This window comes from Elephas maximus, chromosome 6 (assembly GCF_024166365.1).
Source record: "Elephas maximus indicus isolate mEleMax1 chromosome 6, mEleMax1 primary haplotype, whole genome shotgun sequence".
Classification (NCBI taxonomy): Eukaryota; Metazoa; Chordata; class Mammalia; order Proboscidea; family Elephantidae; genus Elephas; species Elephas maximus.
This window is the reverse complement of record NC_064824.1, coordinates 135,129,442-135,145,509: the sequence shown is the minus strand read 5'-3', so window position 1 is coordinate 135,145,509 and position 16,068 is coordinate 135,129,442. Positions and strand designations below refer to the sequence as shown.

Genomic DNA, 16,068 nt, shown 5'->3' with positions numbered 1-16,068 from the left:
AGGAGGCACGTCTGACACCTGCCTCACGGGAATCAGCCTTGGGTTGTTGATCTTGATTCTCCTTCCCCCTTGTGGAGTTAGAGGAGGTCAGACACCACTTCCACACCATTTTTAGGGTCCTCGGTAATTCCACCTCCTGCTGTTCCTGCCCTTGTGGAATCCCTCCCTTTTCGTGTGGGAGGAGTCTAGTGACTTCCATCTAACGAGTAGAATCCAGGAAAAGTGATGAGATGTTACTTCTGTGATTCAATTACAAAAGACTCTGACTCCCATCTTCCTAGGCTCCCTCTATTGCACGCTTTAATGAAGCAAGGTGCCAAGTTGGAGAGGCCCATACAGCAAAGAACTGAGGGTGGCCTCTGGCCAAAAGCCAGGGAGAAACTGAAGACTTTAGTCCAATTCTACAGAAGGAACTGGATCCTGCCAACAACCACTTGGGCTTGGAAGTGGATCTTTCCCCAGTAGAGCCTTGACATGACCCTGCCACCATCTTGGTTGCAGTCTGGGTGAGACCTGAAGCAGAGGACCAGCTAAGCTGTGCCCGGATTCCTGATCCTAAGAAACCATGACATAACAAGTGTGTGGTGTTTTAAACTGCTAAATTTCGGGTTTATGGGTTACCCCATAAAATTTTTTTTTTTTTATGGGTTACCCAGCAATAGATAATTAATACAATGGCTGATTTTAAAAAAGAAGGAAATTCTGGCTACTAAACTTGGCACATAATGGCAGTGGCTAAGAGCCTGGGTTTTGGTACTAATTGGACTGGTTTGAACTTTGGACCCCCAACTTACTAGCTGTGAGGTTTGGGGCAAGATGATCAGTGCCTCCATTTCTAAACCTTTAAAGTGGGTGTGATAATTCTCTCCTTATAGTGATAATCCAAGGATTACATAAGGTGAGTATACAAAATAATTAGCCTGGCAACACGTAATAAACACTCAACAAAAAAATTCTAAAAAACTGCCTACCATAGAGTTGATTCCGACTCATGGAGCTGCGCCATGAGGTTTTCTTAGCTGCAAGCAGATCACCAGGCCTTTCTCCTGTAGTGCCACTGGGCGAATTCAAACTGCTTGGCTGCTAACTGAAAGACTGGAGGTGTGAGTCCACCCAGAGGTTCCTTGGAAGAAAGGCCTGGCAACCTACTTCCAGAAAGTGAATACCTTACAGAGCACAGCTTTACTCTGGCACACATGGGGTCTCCATGATTCGGTATTAATGGTAACTGTTTTTTTTTTTTTTTTTGGTTTAAGCAATGCCTAAGGTCAGCCTGAGGTGTGAGCAGGAGGGAAAGAGAGAGACTCTTAGAGGAAAACAGAGAGGGAGGTGGGAAGGGAGGAGAGAAAAATGTGACAACGGAGGGTAGAACATTGCCCCAGTGGTTTCTCTGCACTACGATAAACGTTTTTCCAAAAAGGGGAAAAATGTTGGTGGGTTATGAATTGAATTGTGTCTCCTAAATAAGGTATGTTGAAGCCCTAACCCCTAGTACCTGTGAATGTGACCGTGTTCTGAAACCGAGTCTTAACCACTGTGCTACTGGGAACTTAGCGGCCCTCAAGGCCCTGCTCAAATCTCAGGTTTCAGTGCTGTAGGGTAGGGTGGGGCTGGTCTGGCCCAGCCTCTGCAGTGGGTGGGGCTAGGTGGCATGAAGAGGCCCCTGTTATTGGGACAGCCAGGGTTACCTTGGCCCAGGGTCCAGCCCCTGCCGCTCCTGGCCTTCACCCCAGGTGGCACCTTGCCTCCTGGGTGGCGGCTGGCTCAGGTGTGTGGCCACTGCCCAGGCTGGTAAACACCCAGCCAGGCACTGATTGTCCCCGGCAGCCGTGGTGCCAGCTCAGGCCCAAACGGGTCTGAAGGTCAGAAAGCTTCCCAGGAGCCTTTTCTGGCAGAGGACGAGGAGTCCAGCTGTGAGCCTTCTGGGAAGGAAAGGAGGTGTGTGCATTTAGCCACTCTGAGGCCCCTGGACAGACCGTGCTCTGGAGGGGACAAGCCGTCCCCTGCCCAACCCCTACGAGCTCCTCGCTGGCAGGTGAGCAAATTGAGTTGTTTGTTTGTTTCGAAAATGAAGTGGGATAATCAATGGAAGTAGGAAAGACCATAGGCATAGGCGCCCAGTTGCAGTTGTATGAGGGAAAGCGGACCCAGGCATCTACTGATTGAGAAACAGCCCTGAGAGGGAACACAGCCTGAGCTTTCTCTCGGGATCGCGTCTCATCTTGCCTGCACCACACCCCTCAGGGCTCGGGATCGCGTCTCATCTTGCCTGCACCACACCCCTCAGGGCTCATCTCACGCTCTGTGAAGTGTTGTTCTTGTTAGCTGCTGTCTAGTGGATTCTGACCTCTGGGAAGCAAATTGCCAAGCCTGTCTTCTGAAGCGCCTCTGGGTGGGTTTGCGCCACGCAGGGACTTCTCTCTGTGATATAGGGGTCAAAGTTCCTCCCAGGTCCCTCTCCCAGGAAGGCTATGGGATCAGGTAAGATAACAAACAGGACTGGCTGCATAATTTGTGGGGTATAGTGCAAAATTGAAAACGCAGGGCTCCTTGTTAAAAAATTATTCAGACTTTCAAGAAGGTGACCACAGTGCTTTAAAACCAAGTGCAGGGCTCTGCTGAGCACGGAGACCTGAATGTCTGCATGGGTCCCACACCCATGCGGTGGGCCCTGATAATAAGTATGTGTGTAAACTGTGAAGTGCTAAACAAACTGTGATTGCTATGTGCCCATGGTTCAAAGAACAACTGGGGAACAGAAGTCACCTGTGAATGTGACCAGCCCCAGTCCCCTTGCCCCCTCCCTGTTCAGGGCCCATTTCAAAAGAACAGAAGAATTTTGTGCCTCAAATATCTTGGGACATAGATTTCTTGGATGTAGTGGTGGTGAGCTTTTATTTTCTATCTTGATTTAAACGTTAGGATGTTCACACAGTTGCCGGCTAACGAGAACAGGACTTGGAGTTCTGTACACATGATAGCTCTGACGTTTTCTGAAGATCACCAACTATGTTAGGGTCCTAGGGCTGCGGTAACCAAGGAGCACAAACCACATGGCTTACAAGAACTGAAATGTATTGTCGCACAGGTCTGGAGGCTCAGAGCCCAGATCAGGGCTGGTTGTGCGTTGAGTCACCTTCTGAGGTCTCTCAGGGAGAATCTGTTTCATGCCTCTGTCCTCACTCTGGTGACTGCCGGCGATCCTTGCTGTTCCCCGCCTTGTAGGTCACTCCAGTTTCTTCTTCTGTCATCACCAAACCCGAGTAGAACCGCCCCGTAGGGCTTCCAAGGCTGTAAGTCTTTACAGAAGCAGACTGCCACATCTTTCTCCCGCGGAGCGGCTGGTGGGTTTGAACCGCCAGCCTTTCAGTTACCAGCCGAGCGCTTAACCACTGGCCCTCTTCCCCCTGTGTGTCTCTTCTCTTTTGATAAGGACACCACTCACATCGGATGAGGGCCCACCCTATTCCAGTGTGACCTCTTGGTAACTGAGAATATCTTCAAAGACTCAGTTTCCAAACTCAGTCGCATTCACAGGCCCTAGGGGTTAGGGCTTCAGCATATCTTATTTGGGACACGGAATTCAATTCCTATCACCAACATGCTTTTTCGCCCTTTTGGAAGAATGTTTGTTGCAGTGCAGAGAAACCACCGGGGCAATGTTCAACCTTCCCTTGTCCCGTTTCTTTGTCCTCCCTTTCCGCCTCCCTCTCTATTTCCCATTAGGAGTCTCTCTCTCTCTCTTTCCCTCCTGCTCACACCTCAGGCTGACCTCAGGCATTGATTAAGCCAAAAAAAAAAAAAGAAGAACAGTTACCATTAACCCTGACTCGTGGTTACCCTACGTGTGTCAGAGTAGAGCTGAGCTCTGTAGGGTATTCAGTGGCTCACTTTCCAGAAGTAGATTGCCAGGCCTTTCTTCCAAGGAACCTCTGGATGGACTCAGACCTCCAATTTTTCAGTTAGCAGCTGAGACCGTTAACTGTTTGCCCTACCCGGGAACTCCAAAAACTGAAACCCATTGACGTCGAGTCAATTATGACTCATAGCCAGCTGGGAACTCCAGGCTTTGCTTTGTTGTTGCTGGGTGCCATGGAGTCAATTCCAACTCATAGCAACCCCACCTGACAGAGTAGAAGTGTCCCATAGGGTTTTCTAGGCCGAAATCATTATGGGAGCAGATTGCCAGGTCCTTTCCCCCTGCAGAGTGGCTGGGTGGGTTCGAACTACCAACTTTTTGGTTAGCTGCCGAGCTCTTAAACATTGAGCCACTAGCACTCCTTTATACATTCTTAACCTTGTGAGGAAAGCCAGTGTCTCATCGGGGGTCTTAAACTTTCTGTTCCACAAAAGCAAGCAATGGCCCACCTCCTTGGATATGCTCCCCCCTCCCTGCACCAGCCCAAATTGCCTTGAAAACCCCTGGGGGGAGCCTTGAACCTCTTGAAAGCCAGTAGGTAACTCCAACTGGCCCCAGCTTTCTGCCCCATGGCCAGGGATGGAAGGAGACAGTTGCTTTCAAGACATTCATTTTGCCCGTGGGAGACAGCTCTTGCCTCAGGAAGGGTGGCCTGGACCCTCCACCAATGGATAAACCAGCCCAGACCAGGCAGGGCCTGCCAGAGGCTCGGAGGAGGCCAAATCTAACCGCCCAGGCCTGCTGGCTCCACAGAGGGACACAGGGCCCCTGTTTACCTCAAAAAGCCCGGAGCCTCCCAGCTCAAAATCAGACATTCCATCTGCCCAATGGATGTCCTTTCTAAGCTCCTGGAGGAGGCTGCCTCCCCAAGGAAGGGGTCATTTCTGATGCCCTGAGGTCACCCCACTGCCAGTGCCACCTCAGAAAGACAAACATTCCCTTACTTACTGCCTTGAAGCAGGGTTAGGGCAGCGCAGAGGAACAGATGAGCCAGGGGGCCCTCAGGTTGGTGAAGGAGATAAGAGTGTTGTGCCCTGGGCCCCTGAGGCTATGCCAGGGCCCTCTCCCTGTGAGCAGGAGCCCAGGAAACCTCCCCTCACACCAATACGAGGTCGTGTTTGGGCCGTGGTGCTGAAGGGCACTTCAGCTGAGCCAGGCATGGGTGACACCTCAGAGCCTGGGCCGGCTCGGCTCACAGCCTCCCTGGGCGTCCTCCAGAGGCTGCAGGGCAGAGTGGCCTGGGCCTCAGAGGAATTCTTTCTTTCTCTTCACCTTGGGTTCCTCTTTCCTCACTGTTGGGCAGTGAAACCAAGGGTGGGGATTTGCCTCTGGGCCGAGGGAACCCCCAAAGGGGCCTGTGAGCTCCACTTGGGTCTCTTGGGTTGACAGCAGTCCTAGAGGGCCTGGCTGCTGAGAGGCCACGCTGCTGTTTAGACTGAGCACTAAGGAGGGAGTCTTTGCTTGGAGCCTCCCTCTGCCAGCTTCTTTTGGGGAAATAGTTCAGGCAGCTGATGCAGGAGTTGGGTGTCTGGGATCCTGGGTCTCAGTCTTTCTACCTCAACTTGCCTTCCCTTTGGAGTGAAGAAGGAAAGCCACATGTTCCAGTCGGGGGGGTGGTGGTCAGGGAGGCCTTCATGGAGGAGGTGGCCCTTGAGCTGCAAGTATGTTAAAAATCTCACACCATTACCTAATTATCTTACAAGAGAAGACGAGCTGGTGTGTATGGTTTTACGTGTTATAAAAATCAGGCTCTGTCAATTTGAAAATCACGTAGGGCCTTCCTAGCGCCCTCGTGTTACAAGTTCCTTCCACAGCACGGTTTCACAGTCAGCACATTCCTGTGAAGGGCCTGCAGGGCTTTAGAACCCTGGTGGCATGGGGGAGGGACTGGGGAAGCAGAGGCACGCACCCGGGGAAGCAGAGGCACGCACCCAGGGAAGCGGGAGGCAGCTCAAGGGATGCAGATAGGACTAGTTTGCTGAGCCAGGGGGAGGGTGGAGGGGTGTAGCCCCCACCCATGATGGCTGAACCCCAAAAGCTCACAGAGATTAGGGTGGGGTATGTATGGCCAACTGGTCTCATGGGAAACTCACCCCTCATCTCCACACCCAGCTCCAGCTGACTCTGCCTCAGTCACCTTCTCTTTTGGCTGAAGGTTACTGCCTAGCGCGGCTGTCCCCAGAGCTAGGAGCTCTGACCATCAATTATCTCAGCCTTTGATGAACTTAAAACTGGGAGCGCTAATTTGTTTTTATTCAGCAAGTATGTCTCCTACCATGGGGTCAGTGGTGGTTTAATGGTAGAGTTCTCACCTTCCAAGCGGGAGATCCGGGTTTGATTCCTGGCCCATGCGGGTCACGTGCAGTCACCACCCATCTGTCAGTGCAGGCTTGCACGTTGCTATGGTGCTGAACAGGTTTCAGTGGAGCTTCTAGACTAAGATTAGGAGGAAAGACCTGGAGATCCACTTCCAAAAATCTGCCTGTGAAAACCCTGTGGATCACAACGGTTCAATCCGAAACAAATCACAGGGATGGTGCAGGCCTGGGAAGTGTTTCACTCTGTTGTGCACCGGGTCACCATGAGTCAGGGGTGACTCAATGGCAGCTAAAACAATGACATGTTTCCTACCAGAGACAAACCCTTCAGCCCAAGCAGCATGGGTAGTGTCCTTACAAGGGCTGGGAGAAGCGTGGGAACCCCTGGTGCTGGGACCAGAGGGAATGAGGAAGGAAACCAGCTGGGTCAGGACCTTGATCCTCACCCAGCTCCTGTCCTGGAGTGGCAAGGGTCAGGGGCTGACCCGGGGAGCATCGCTCAACCCTACACGCTCAGTAATACAACCTGCGTGGATCAGGGCTTGTTCAGTGTGTGTGTCAGGGAAATCCTTGAAGGCTGAATTCTTGGGGAACACTTTATTCAGCCAGCCCCCAAGTATTTACTGAACGTGGTGACAAAATGGGCAAAAACCCCATCCCTCTCCCAAGCAACCCACCTTTCATTTCAGGCCCCTCAACAGCCCCCACACCCTTTAACCAAACCTAACTAGTTGCCGTGGGGTCAATTCTGACTCATGGTTGGTCTTATGTGTCAACTTGGCTAGGCTATTTAAAAAAAAAAAAAAAAAGTTGGCATCAAATCAATTCTGACTCATGGCGATCCCATGTGTGTCAGAGTAGAACTGTGCTCCAAGGGGTGATCAGTGGCTGATTTTTCAGAAGTAGATTGCCAGGCCTTTCTTCTGAGGCACCTCCGGATGGACTCCAGTCTTTTGACTAGCAAGTGAGCATGTTAATTATTGCACCACCCAGAGGCTTCCCCAAACCCTTTACTGCTGTCCAGGTAAGTAGATGAAGAAAACCCAATTTTCTACCCACAGCTAATGTCGGGGTTTCTGAGCCAAACGAATTCCTATTAAATCTCACCAATGGAATAAAAATCTTCCCAATGTTTTAATTTCATAAAACCCTGACACACAGGCTGGCTTTTTCAGGATGTAGATGTAAATCCACTCATGTAAGTGCTTCCATCCATAAAGGCATGTTTTGCACTCATCTGAGCAATAAGGGAATTCCTCTGTGGATTCTTGCATGCTGGCAGAAAGTCTTCTTTTCTGTGTCCAACAGCTTTTTAGGAAGTTAGCTTTAAACTTTAAAACGATTGTAAAGCTCTTTGTTTCTGGAGTAAGGAAGGCAGCTGCCCATGGACAGTTTCTTTTGCCTCCTGAGACAGCAGCACAGCAGCCTGGAACTTGCTTTCTACAGCGCTCTGTCCCTCCTTGGACCCAGTTCTGAGTCAAGGTCAAAGTCACTTGTGATCGGTTTACTTGGTGATATGGACTGAACTGTGTCCCCTCAAAATATGTGCTGTGAATCCTAACCTCTATACCTGTGGTTATAATCCCATTTGGGAAGGAGTAGCATTTGTTATGTTACGTTAATGAGGCAGGATTAGTACAAAGTGTATCTTGAGTCATTCTTTTTTGAGATATACTCAAACCCCAAAACCTGTTGCCCTCCAGTTGATTCCTACTCAAAGCAACCCTATAGGACAGACTAGAAACACCCCATAGGGTTTCCAAGGAGCAGCTGGTGGATTCGAACTGCCAACCTTTTGGTTAGTAGCCACGTTCTTAACCACTTTGTCACCAGCGCTCCTTCTGAGATATAAAAGAGATTAAATGGAAGCTAGCAAGCAGAGACGGGGGAAGAAAGATGCCATGTCATGTGAAGATTGCAAGAGACAAGGACCTTCCTCCAGAGCCAACAGACAGAAAGCCTTCCCCTAGAGCCAGCGCCCTGAATTTGGACTTCTAGCCTCCTAAACTGTGAGAAAATAAATTTCAGTTTGTTAAAGCCACCCACTTGTGGCATCTCTGTTACAGCAGCACTAGACAACTAAGACACTTGTCTTCCAAGTCAAGGGTGAGAAATCGAGAGTTTATAGTTTGGGGGTCAAAAAGAAGCCATCTCGACTTTCAATCTAAGATAAATAGACCCACTTAGGCAATGTTTGGAAAAACATTAGTATAGCTGATTTGTGTGATTTTTGGAGAAATATCACAGAAATATCCAAAACAAAGCAGCATGGATGGATGTCTAACATCTTTTGACGGGAGCAGTGTGGGGTCCCCCCAGGTTAGGAGTCCCACTTGCCTGTCCCCTTACATTAGCGGCCTTTACAGGGGACGTGTTTGTGAAGCTTTTCTCCATGACCCAGAGTCACTCAGTGGCACAAATGGTTAAGATGCTCAACTGATAACCCAAAGGTTGGAGGTTCAAGTCTACCCAGACGTGCCTCAAAAGAAAGGCCTGGCAATCTGCTTCCAGAAAAATCAGTCATTGAGTTTCCCCCTTCAGCCGAAGATTGGACAGGCCCATAAAACAAAACGAGACTAAAGGGGCACACCAGCCCTGGGGCAAGGACTAAAAGGAGGGGACAGGAAAGCCGGTAATAGGGAACCTAAGGTCGAGAAGGGAGCGTGTTGACATGTTGTGGGGTTGTTAAGCAGTGTCATGAAACAATATGTGTACTGTTTAATGAGAAACTAGTTGGTGCTGTAAACCTCCATCTAAAGGACAGTAGACTAAATACATAAAATCTGCCATTGAGACCCCTACAGAAGCACAGTTCTACTCTGACACACGTGGGGGGCACTAGGAGTTGGAAGGGACTTGATGGCAAATGTTTTTTTCCCTCCACGACTCATGGAGTCTCATGACACCCCAAGCAGGGCCCAGACGCTGGGCTGTCCTGGCAGGCACAGCCGTGCAGACCAAGGCGGCCCTCCTGTAATCCCATTGCCCCTAGCTGGGTGTTTGTCTACCTTGATCCCTCTCTGGGTTCTCTATATCCTTTTAAGGCTGTTGTCTCAGAAAAGGATGTTTGTCTGAAATCAGAATTTTTTTTTTAACTAACCTTGGTGAGAAACAGTTTAGAAATCATACTCTTAACCGCACTGCCAGAGCCAGGCTAGTTCAAATCCCAGCTCCACCTCTTACTTGCTGGCTGTGACACCTTAGCCATTGGAGTCCATTAGCCTCTCTGAGCCTCCACTTCCTCCTCCGTAAAAATGGGGGGAAAGAGGACAAGGACAGTAATGATCACATCAGGCCGCCCGAGGGTTCTGTGAGATGGTGCTGACAAAGTACTTGACATGGTGTTTTTGTTCTTATTATCCTAAAATGCTTTGTGAAAGAAAATGGACCCATTTTTCCCAAGTATGTTAGCTTTCATACAAAGAGAATTTATTGGTTCATATATTTAGAAAACGGAGCACTCAGCCCTGAATGTGTACACCAAAAACCAAAACCAAACCTATTGCCACTGAGTCGACACCAACTCATAGCGGCCCTATAGAACAGAGTAGAACTGTCCCATGGAGTTTCCAGTCCTGTAATCTTTACGGAAGCAGACTGCCACGTCTTTCTCTCAAGGAGCGCTTAACCACTGCACCACCAGGGATTCTTTGAATGTGTACACGACAGCCCTCAGCTACAGAGAGAAATGGCTCCCTTTGAGGAGTTCACCTAGCCTGCCCCAGCTGCTCCGAGCTCGCCTCACTTTGAGAGCCCTCGTCTTTCGATGAAATCACTGCCACCTGGCTGTTGTCAGCCCAGAAGTCTCTCCACCCGCAAAGACTTCTTAGGCGTCAGCGCATTTGATTACTTCCCTCCAGCGGGTAACGTTTCTGGGTAAGTTGACACATTTTTCTGGCGTAACCCTGATGCTCCAATTTTTTTAAAGAAACTAGTCTGGTAAATGCTGGCTTGGGAAGAACTTTCAGTGTCGCGGGGAACTGATGGTGGGTGAGACACAGAGTGCGGACCCCGTCAGTCAGGAGAGTGAATTAGTCTCCCGTTGCTACTGTAACAAATTGCCACCAATTTAGTGGCTTAAAGCAACACGAATGTATCGTCTCACAGTTCTGGAGGACCAAAACCAAAACGAATCCCTTGGCAGCGAGTCAATTCCGACCCACAGCCACCCTTTAGGATGGAGCAGAACTGCCCCATAGGATTTCCAAGGAGTGGCTGGTGTGTTCAAACTGCCAACCTTTTGGTTAGCAGCCAAGCACTTAACCACTGTGCACCTAGGGCTCCTTCTGGAGGACAGAAGTCCAAAACTCAGTTTCCCCTGGTGTGGGCAGGGCTGCGTTCCTTCTGGAGGCCCTGAGGGAGAATCTGGGTCCTTGCCTCTTTCGGCTTCCTGAGGCCGCCCACATTGAGGTCAGCCATGGATGGGGGGGGAGGGCAGTCAGCGACCCCAGAAAAGGCATGAAATGGCCACCGCAGAAAGCGAGGGGACACTGGCTGGAGACACAGAGCTGGCGCACTGGACTGACTGCAACAGGGGCCGAGAATGGGCTGTAGCACCTCTGTCCTCACTCAGGCAAGGAGACAGAGAACGGTCGCCAACATTCCTTCAATCCTGCCCCCAGTTGACAGAAAAGGAAGCCGGGGGGCGGGGAGGGCACACGGCAGTCACCAATTTGGAACAACAAACCTGGGCTGGGGGCACGACCTCAGACATTCAGTGAGCGTGATTTGAGTGTCTACCATGTGCACCACATACTGTGGCATCAGAAATGGGTGAAATGGCTGCTGATTCCCCGTTTGGGCTTGGGGGTGGGGTCTCCTGTGTGGTCTACCAAGGCACTCACGAGGGTGGTGCTCACGAGGTGGTAGTGTGACCGCCTGGTGCACTGGTCCTTCCCTGCTAGGCCGAGCCTCTTCATCTCTGTGCCCCAGGGCCTGGTGAGGTGCAGGTAGGTGGTGCTCAGGAAGGATTGGCTGGATAAAAAGAGTCGATTGGCAGGTAGAGGGCCCCCAGGACTTCATGGGGCTGGGCAGGGCATGTGGTCTATGCAGGGCTGGGGTGTTCAGGAGTCCTCTGGGTGAGGAACCGCAGGTGATGGGAGCTACAAGCGGGGCGGAGCAGGGACTGGTGGTGGGGCTGTCACCGAGGGCCGATCTAAGCTGAAAGCCTTCACTAACCAAGGCAGAAGGCTTGGGAAAAGAGAAGCCAGGAGGGAGAGAGCCTGGATTCTGGCAAGGCTCAGAGCCTAGCAGGAGAGGGGCTGTCGGGGAGACCTAGGGCTGTGTTGGCCTGAGAGCAAAGGCCGTGAGCCTGGAGGTGGAGCTTCCCTACCTGGGCAGCCACCAGGGGGGTCCTGGAGGGTCTGCTGGACATGGGAGGCCCATGCACGCCCACCAGAGCAGTTTGTACTCGTCAGCTATGCCCTGCCAAAGGCTGGAAAAGTTTCAGTTCTTTATAATCAAAGCACTTGGATTTGTGAACACAGGTCATTAAATGTCACATAACAGGATAGCAGGAACCTTAGAGAACAGGCATTCGTAATCCTTTGGGGGTTGGGCGGACGCTGTGGACCCTCCCCCTCCAAACTAAAACCAAACTATTGCCCTCAATTCTGACTCATGGCAACCCCCTGTGTTACAGAGTAGAACTGTTCCATAGGGTTTTCTTGGTGGTAATCTTTTTTTTTTTTAATCTTTAGGGAAACAGTTCGCCAGGCCTTTCTTCCACCCTCCCACAGACACATGCAAACACACACTCTGGCGCACAATTCCAGGAGATGTTTAGACTTCCTGAGGTTCCGTTTAAGAAGGGCTGATGGGAGAAGTGGCTCTTGCCTTCTAGGGAGCATCAGGGTCCCCTAGAGGGCTGGGAAAACAGCTGGCCTCCCCCCCTCCAAGGCTCTGCTTGGGTAGATCTGGGGCTGGGGCCTGAGAATCTGAATTCCACAGAAGCTCCTAGATGCTGCTGGTTTGCAGACCACCCTCTGAGAAACGTGGACCCACAAAAAGGGAGGAAACCCTTAGTTCAGGTCAGAAATTAGCTGTGTGGGCTCTGGGCCATCCAGGGGAATTCAATTCTGTGCTTCCCAGATGTCAGTCATTCACTTTGCACATTTACGACTTTTAACCTCTCCACATACCACCTGCACAGTTAATCTTTTCTACAGATTGGCCTTAAATTCTCTACTTTATCTACTTTCATCCTGAGCATTAATACCTGTGAAATCACCAGTTTCATGAACTAATTCCTTTTTCTAAAGCACATAAAATACGTAACTATCTTTTTTTAAATTTTGACTAAGGTCCTTCTAAGAATCAGCTCGTCACCACCAGCTCCAGTCCCATGGAGCTTGAAGGCGAACAGGGCGCTGACTATCCTCTGAGAGAGTTTCAAAAAAACACAGCTCCTCAGCTTCCCCACCATTACTCTTTGCTTTTTAAAAATACCTTCCTCTTGAATAACTCACTCACCCAAGCTAAAATAGACATCCTGGTCCTTCTGCTCCCGTTACCTCCATGGCCCTATTGCCTTCCAGCTCCCTCCGGCATTCCATTCTCCTTGGCAGTTCCCCATGGGAGTGCCTCTTAAAGTTCTAAAAAACAAAGTTATCGCTTTGATGACTAAGGTGCACCTTACCCAAGCCACGGTCTTTTCAATCACCTCATATGTATGCGAAGTCTGGATAATGAAAAAGAAAGAAGAGGAATTGATGCGTTCAAACTGCGGTATTGAATACACCACGGACTGCCAGAGGAATGAACAAATCAGTCTTAAAAGAAATGCAAACAGAATGCTCCTTAGAAGAGAGGATGGCAAGACTTTGGCACGCTTACTTTGGACACGTCACCAGGAAAGGCCAATGGCTAGAAAAGGATATCACGCTAGAGGGTCAGAGAAAATGAGGGAAACCCTGGATGACGTAGATTGGCACGATAGGCTCAACAATGGACTCAAACATACCAACAATCATGAAGATGGCGCAGGACCAGGCAACGTTCTCATAGATCGTTCTGCTGTGAGTCAGGGCCGACTCAAACGCAAACGCAACTGACAAGAACAGCTCGCCTTTCTGCTCCCCATCGAGGCCCAGACACATTCAGCTGGGGCTCGATCCTGCTGCACCCATGCCCCCATCTCCTCAACAAAACTTCAGGCACCAGGCTTGCCTCCCTCCTACCTAACGGCCTGTGAGGAGACTCACAGGATAATGTCAGGAGGCCTGCAACGGCCAGCTGAATGTTGCCTAGCATTGCACAGAGGAGAGAAGGTTCCAGAAGGGAAAGAGAGACCAGACGAGGAGCACGTTCATGTTTGGAATGATGAAGGATGTTAGGAAATTCTCTTCTGCTCCCCCGAGACCCCCGTGTGAGGGGCCACGTCTGTCTCATGACAGCGCTGGACACAGAGCTGTGGTCAGTGTGCAAGTGGCACGGCCGACCAGTTCAACCTCATGTCCTAACTCAGCTTATGGAAACTCAGAAACACCACGGTCATGGAAGCCCAGCTTAGGGGTCGTTGGGAAGTGATGCACAGAGAACCCCTGCAAGCTAGGCTAAGGAAAAAGCGTCTTTAAGAGACTATTAGAAAAATACACAGAACTGAAGGGCAGGACATAAAGCCGACCTGGAGGACTGGGGGCCACATCTTTGTCTCTTCTGTCTCGCCTCCTCCCTGTCCTCTCATTCTTCTGCTTTGTCCTCTCTGCCCACACCAGCTGTCCCTACTGCTGCCTCTCCAGCCCCCATGGCCCCCCGGCCCAGAGCCCCTCACTTCCCAGCCCATCCCCATCCAATCTCTCGTCTGTGGGAGAGAGAATCTGATTGGCTCAGCCCAGCCTCTGGTTGGTCCCTCCTGGGTCAAAGGTCCACTCTGCTCTGGTCAGCTGTGGCCAGCAGGCTGGCAGCTGTGACACTCAGGGTCCTCCGCCCTCCAGGAGTAAGTGTAGAGAGAACTTTCTAAGGAGGGGTTCAGGAACAGGAGGAGGATGGCTACCCCGTGGTCCAAATCCTAGTTCCCTAGCGCCATTTTTCAACATCTGGTTGGGACCAAGACTTCCCACCAGGGATGCAAGGACCCCCTTCGTCCCTTCACCAGTACGGGTCTTTTCATTTTCAGCAGTCTTTTCTACAGTCCCTTGAATAAGACAAACAAACGAAAAGCCGAACCAATTGCCATGAAGTCAGTTTCGACTCGCAGCAATCCCGCGTGTGCAGAGTGGAACTGCCCAATCGGGTTTTCAAGGCTGTGACCTTTCAGAGGCAGATCTCCAGGCCTTGCTTCTGAGGGGCTTCTGGGTGGGTTTGAACCGACAACCTTTTGTCTAGTAGCTAAGCGCTTACCCCAGGAACTCCTTCCTCTTGAATACAGGTTGATGCAATTCCTACACGCAAATGGCCCCACTGCTAAAACTCAACAAAGACCCAGTGTTGGGCATGCAGCTTCCTGCGTATAAAAATCCGTTAGTTTATGGAAATGACACTCCCCAGTTCTGTGTAGCGTCTGTTTCACATTGGCTGGGAGTTCTGAAATCCTGGCCCGTCTCCCTCTGGCTGGGACCAGCAGACTTTGGCCCGTGGGTGGGCGGGGGGAGCTTGCCAAAGGCGGAGGCTGCTGAGGCCGGGGCCTCAGCTGCCACCCTATACCACCACAGCAGGGAGACCTGAAAGAGGGTCAGACTCCCTGTAATTAGGTAAAAGTTCTCTTAGTAACGAGGGAGACGCGGCAGCAGCAAGCTTCCACTTCACTCTAAGAAAATAGGTTGAGCCCTCTCCGCCCCCATGAAGCTGTGACTGATGTGCCCAGAGGGGGTGTGACTCTCAGCACCCACCACCAGCCAGTCCCTGGAGACAAGGCATAGATTTCGCTCACTGGGACAGAGCTGAGGCAGAGGCTCTGACAGACCCTGGAAATCATTCTTTCAAACTCTATACCTGATTTTTCCATGGAGCATTATATAGTTTTATGGAAACCCTGGTGGTGTAGCGGTTAAGTGCTACAGCTGCTAGCCAAAAGGTCGGCAGTTCAAATCCACCAGGTGCTCTTTGGAAACTCTATGGGGCAGTTCTACCGTGTCCTACAGGGTCGCTATGAGTCGGAATCGTCTCGGCGGCATTGGGTTTGGTTTGGTACTATATACTTTTATAATCTTTGATTCTTTATGCCCAGAGCATTATATACTGTTACAATCTTTGATTCTTTATACGCCAAATGTAAGGACAATTTAAACAAGTGAATTAGTGGTAAAGAGTCAAAGAGCAGCCAGGGAGTAACATTAAACCATAATCTTGTTTAGCCCTTCAACCATTGCTGCACGGTTGAAAGAAGGTTCCAGAAAGGTAAGAGAGGCCAGAGGAGAGGTATGTTTGTATTTGGGATGAGAGGGATGCTTTCCCAAGGTCTGGAGCGAGGGGCCATGTCTGTCCCATGAGCCATGGCCTAGCGCAGTGTTGGACACAGAGCTGGCTCCATGCCCCAGTAGATGGAGCCCACCGAGGTCACAACTGACCAGTTCAACCTCATGCCGACCTCATTCCATGAGTGAGGTGTGTATCATTATTCTTCAGATGGAAAGCTGAGATTCGAGGGGGATGTCACTTGGTGATGACCTGAGTGTCTGCGCCCCTGCTACAGAGAGTCAAAAGTTGGGCATTCTTTTGTTCTTGGCCAAAAGGTTTTATGAACACAATCTAAACGTGGCCTCAACAGACACAAAGTGCTGATTGAAGCCAATCAACTGCCTAATGAAAACCAGAGAGAAGAGCTGTTGATCAACAGGTCTAAAACTAAGGTTGCCATTTTTGACAACCCTGTTTCCGGGGTTATAGATGCCA

At 50.5% G+C, this 16,068-nt stretch overlaps 1 protein-coding gene across 1 annotated transcript in view; it reads left to right on the top strand.

The window, feature by feature from the left end:
* The first annotated feature begins 1,674 nt into the window (after positions 1–1,674).
* NGEF (neuronal guanine nucleotide exchange factor) overlaps positions 1,675–16,068 on the top strand; it is a 103,714-nt gene continuing 89,320 nt past the window's right edge. Inside the window, exon 1 of the mRNA XM_049888464.1 lies at positions 1,675–2,035. The gene's annotated coding sequence lies outside the window, so the exon portion shown is untranslated. The remainder of the gene's footprint in view (positions 2,036–16,068) is intronic.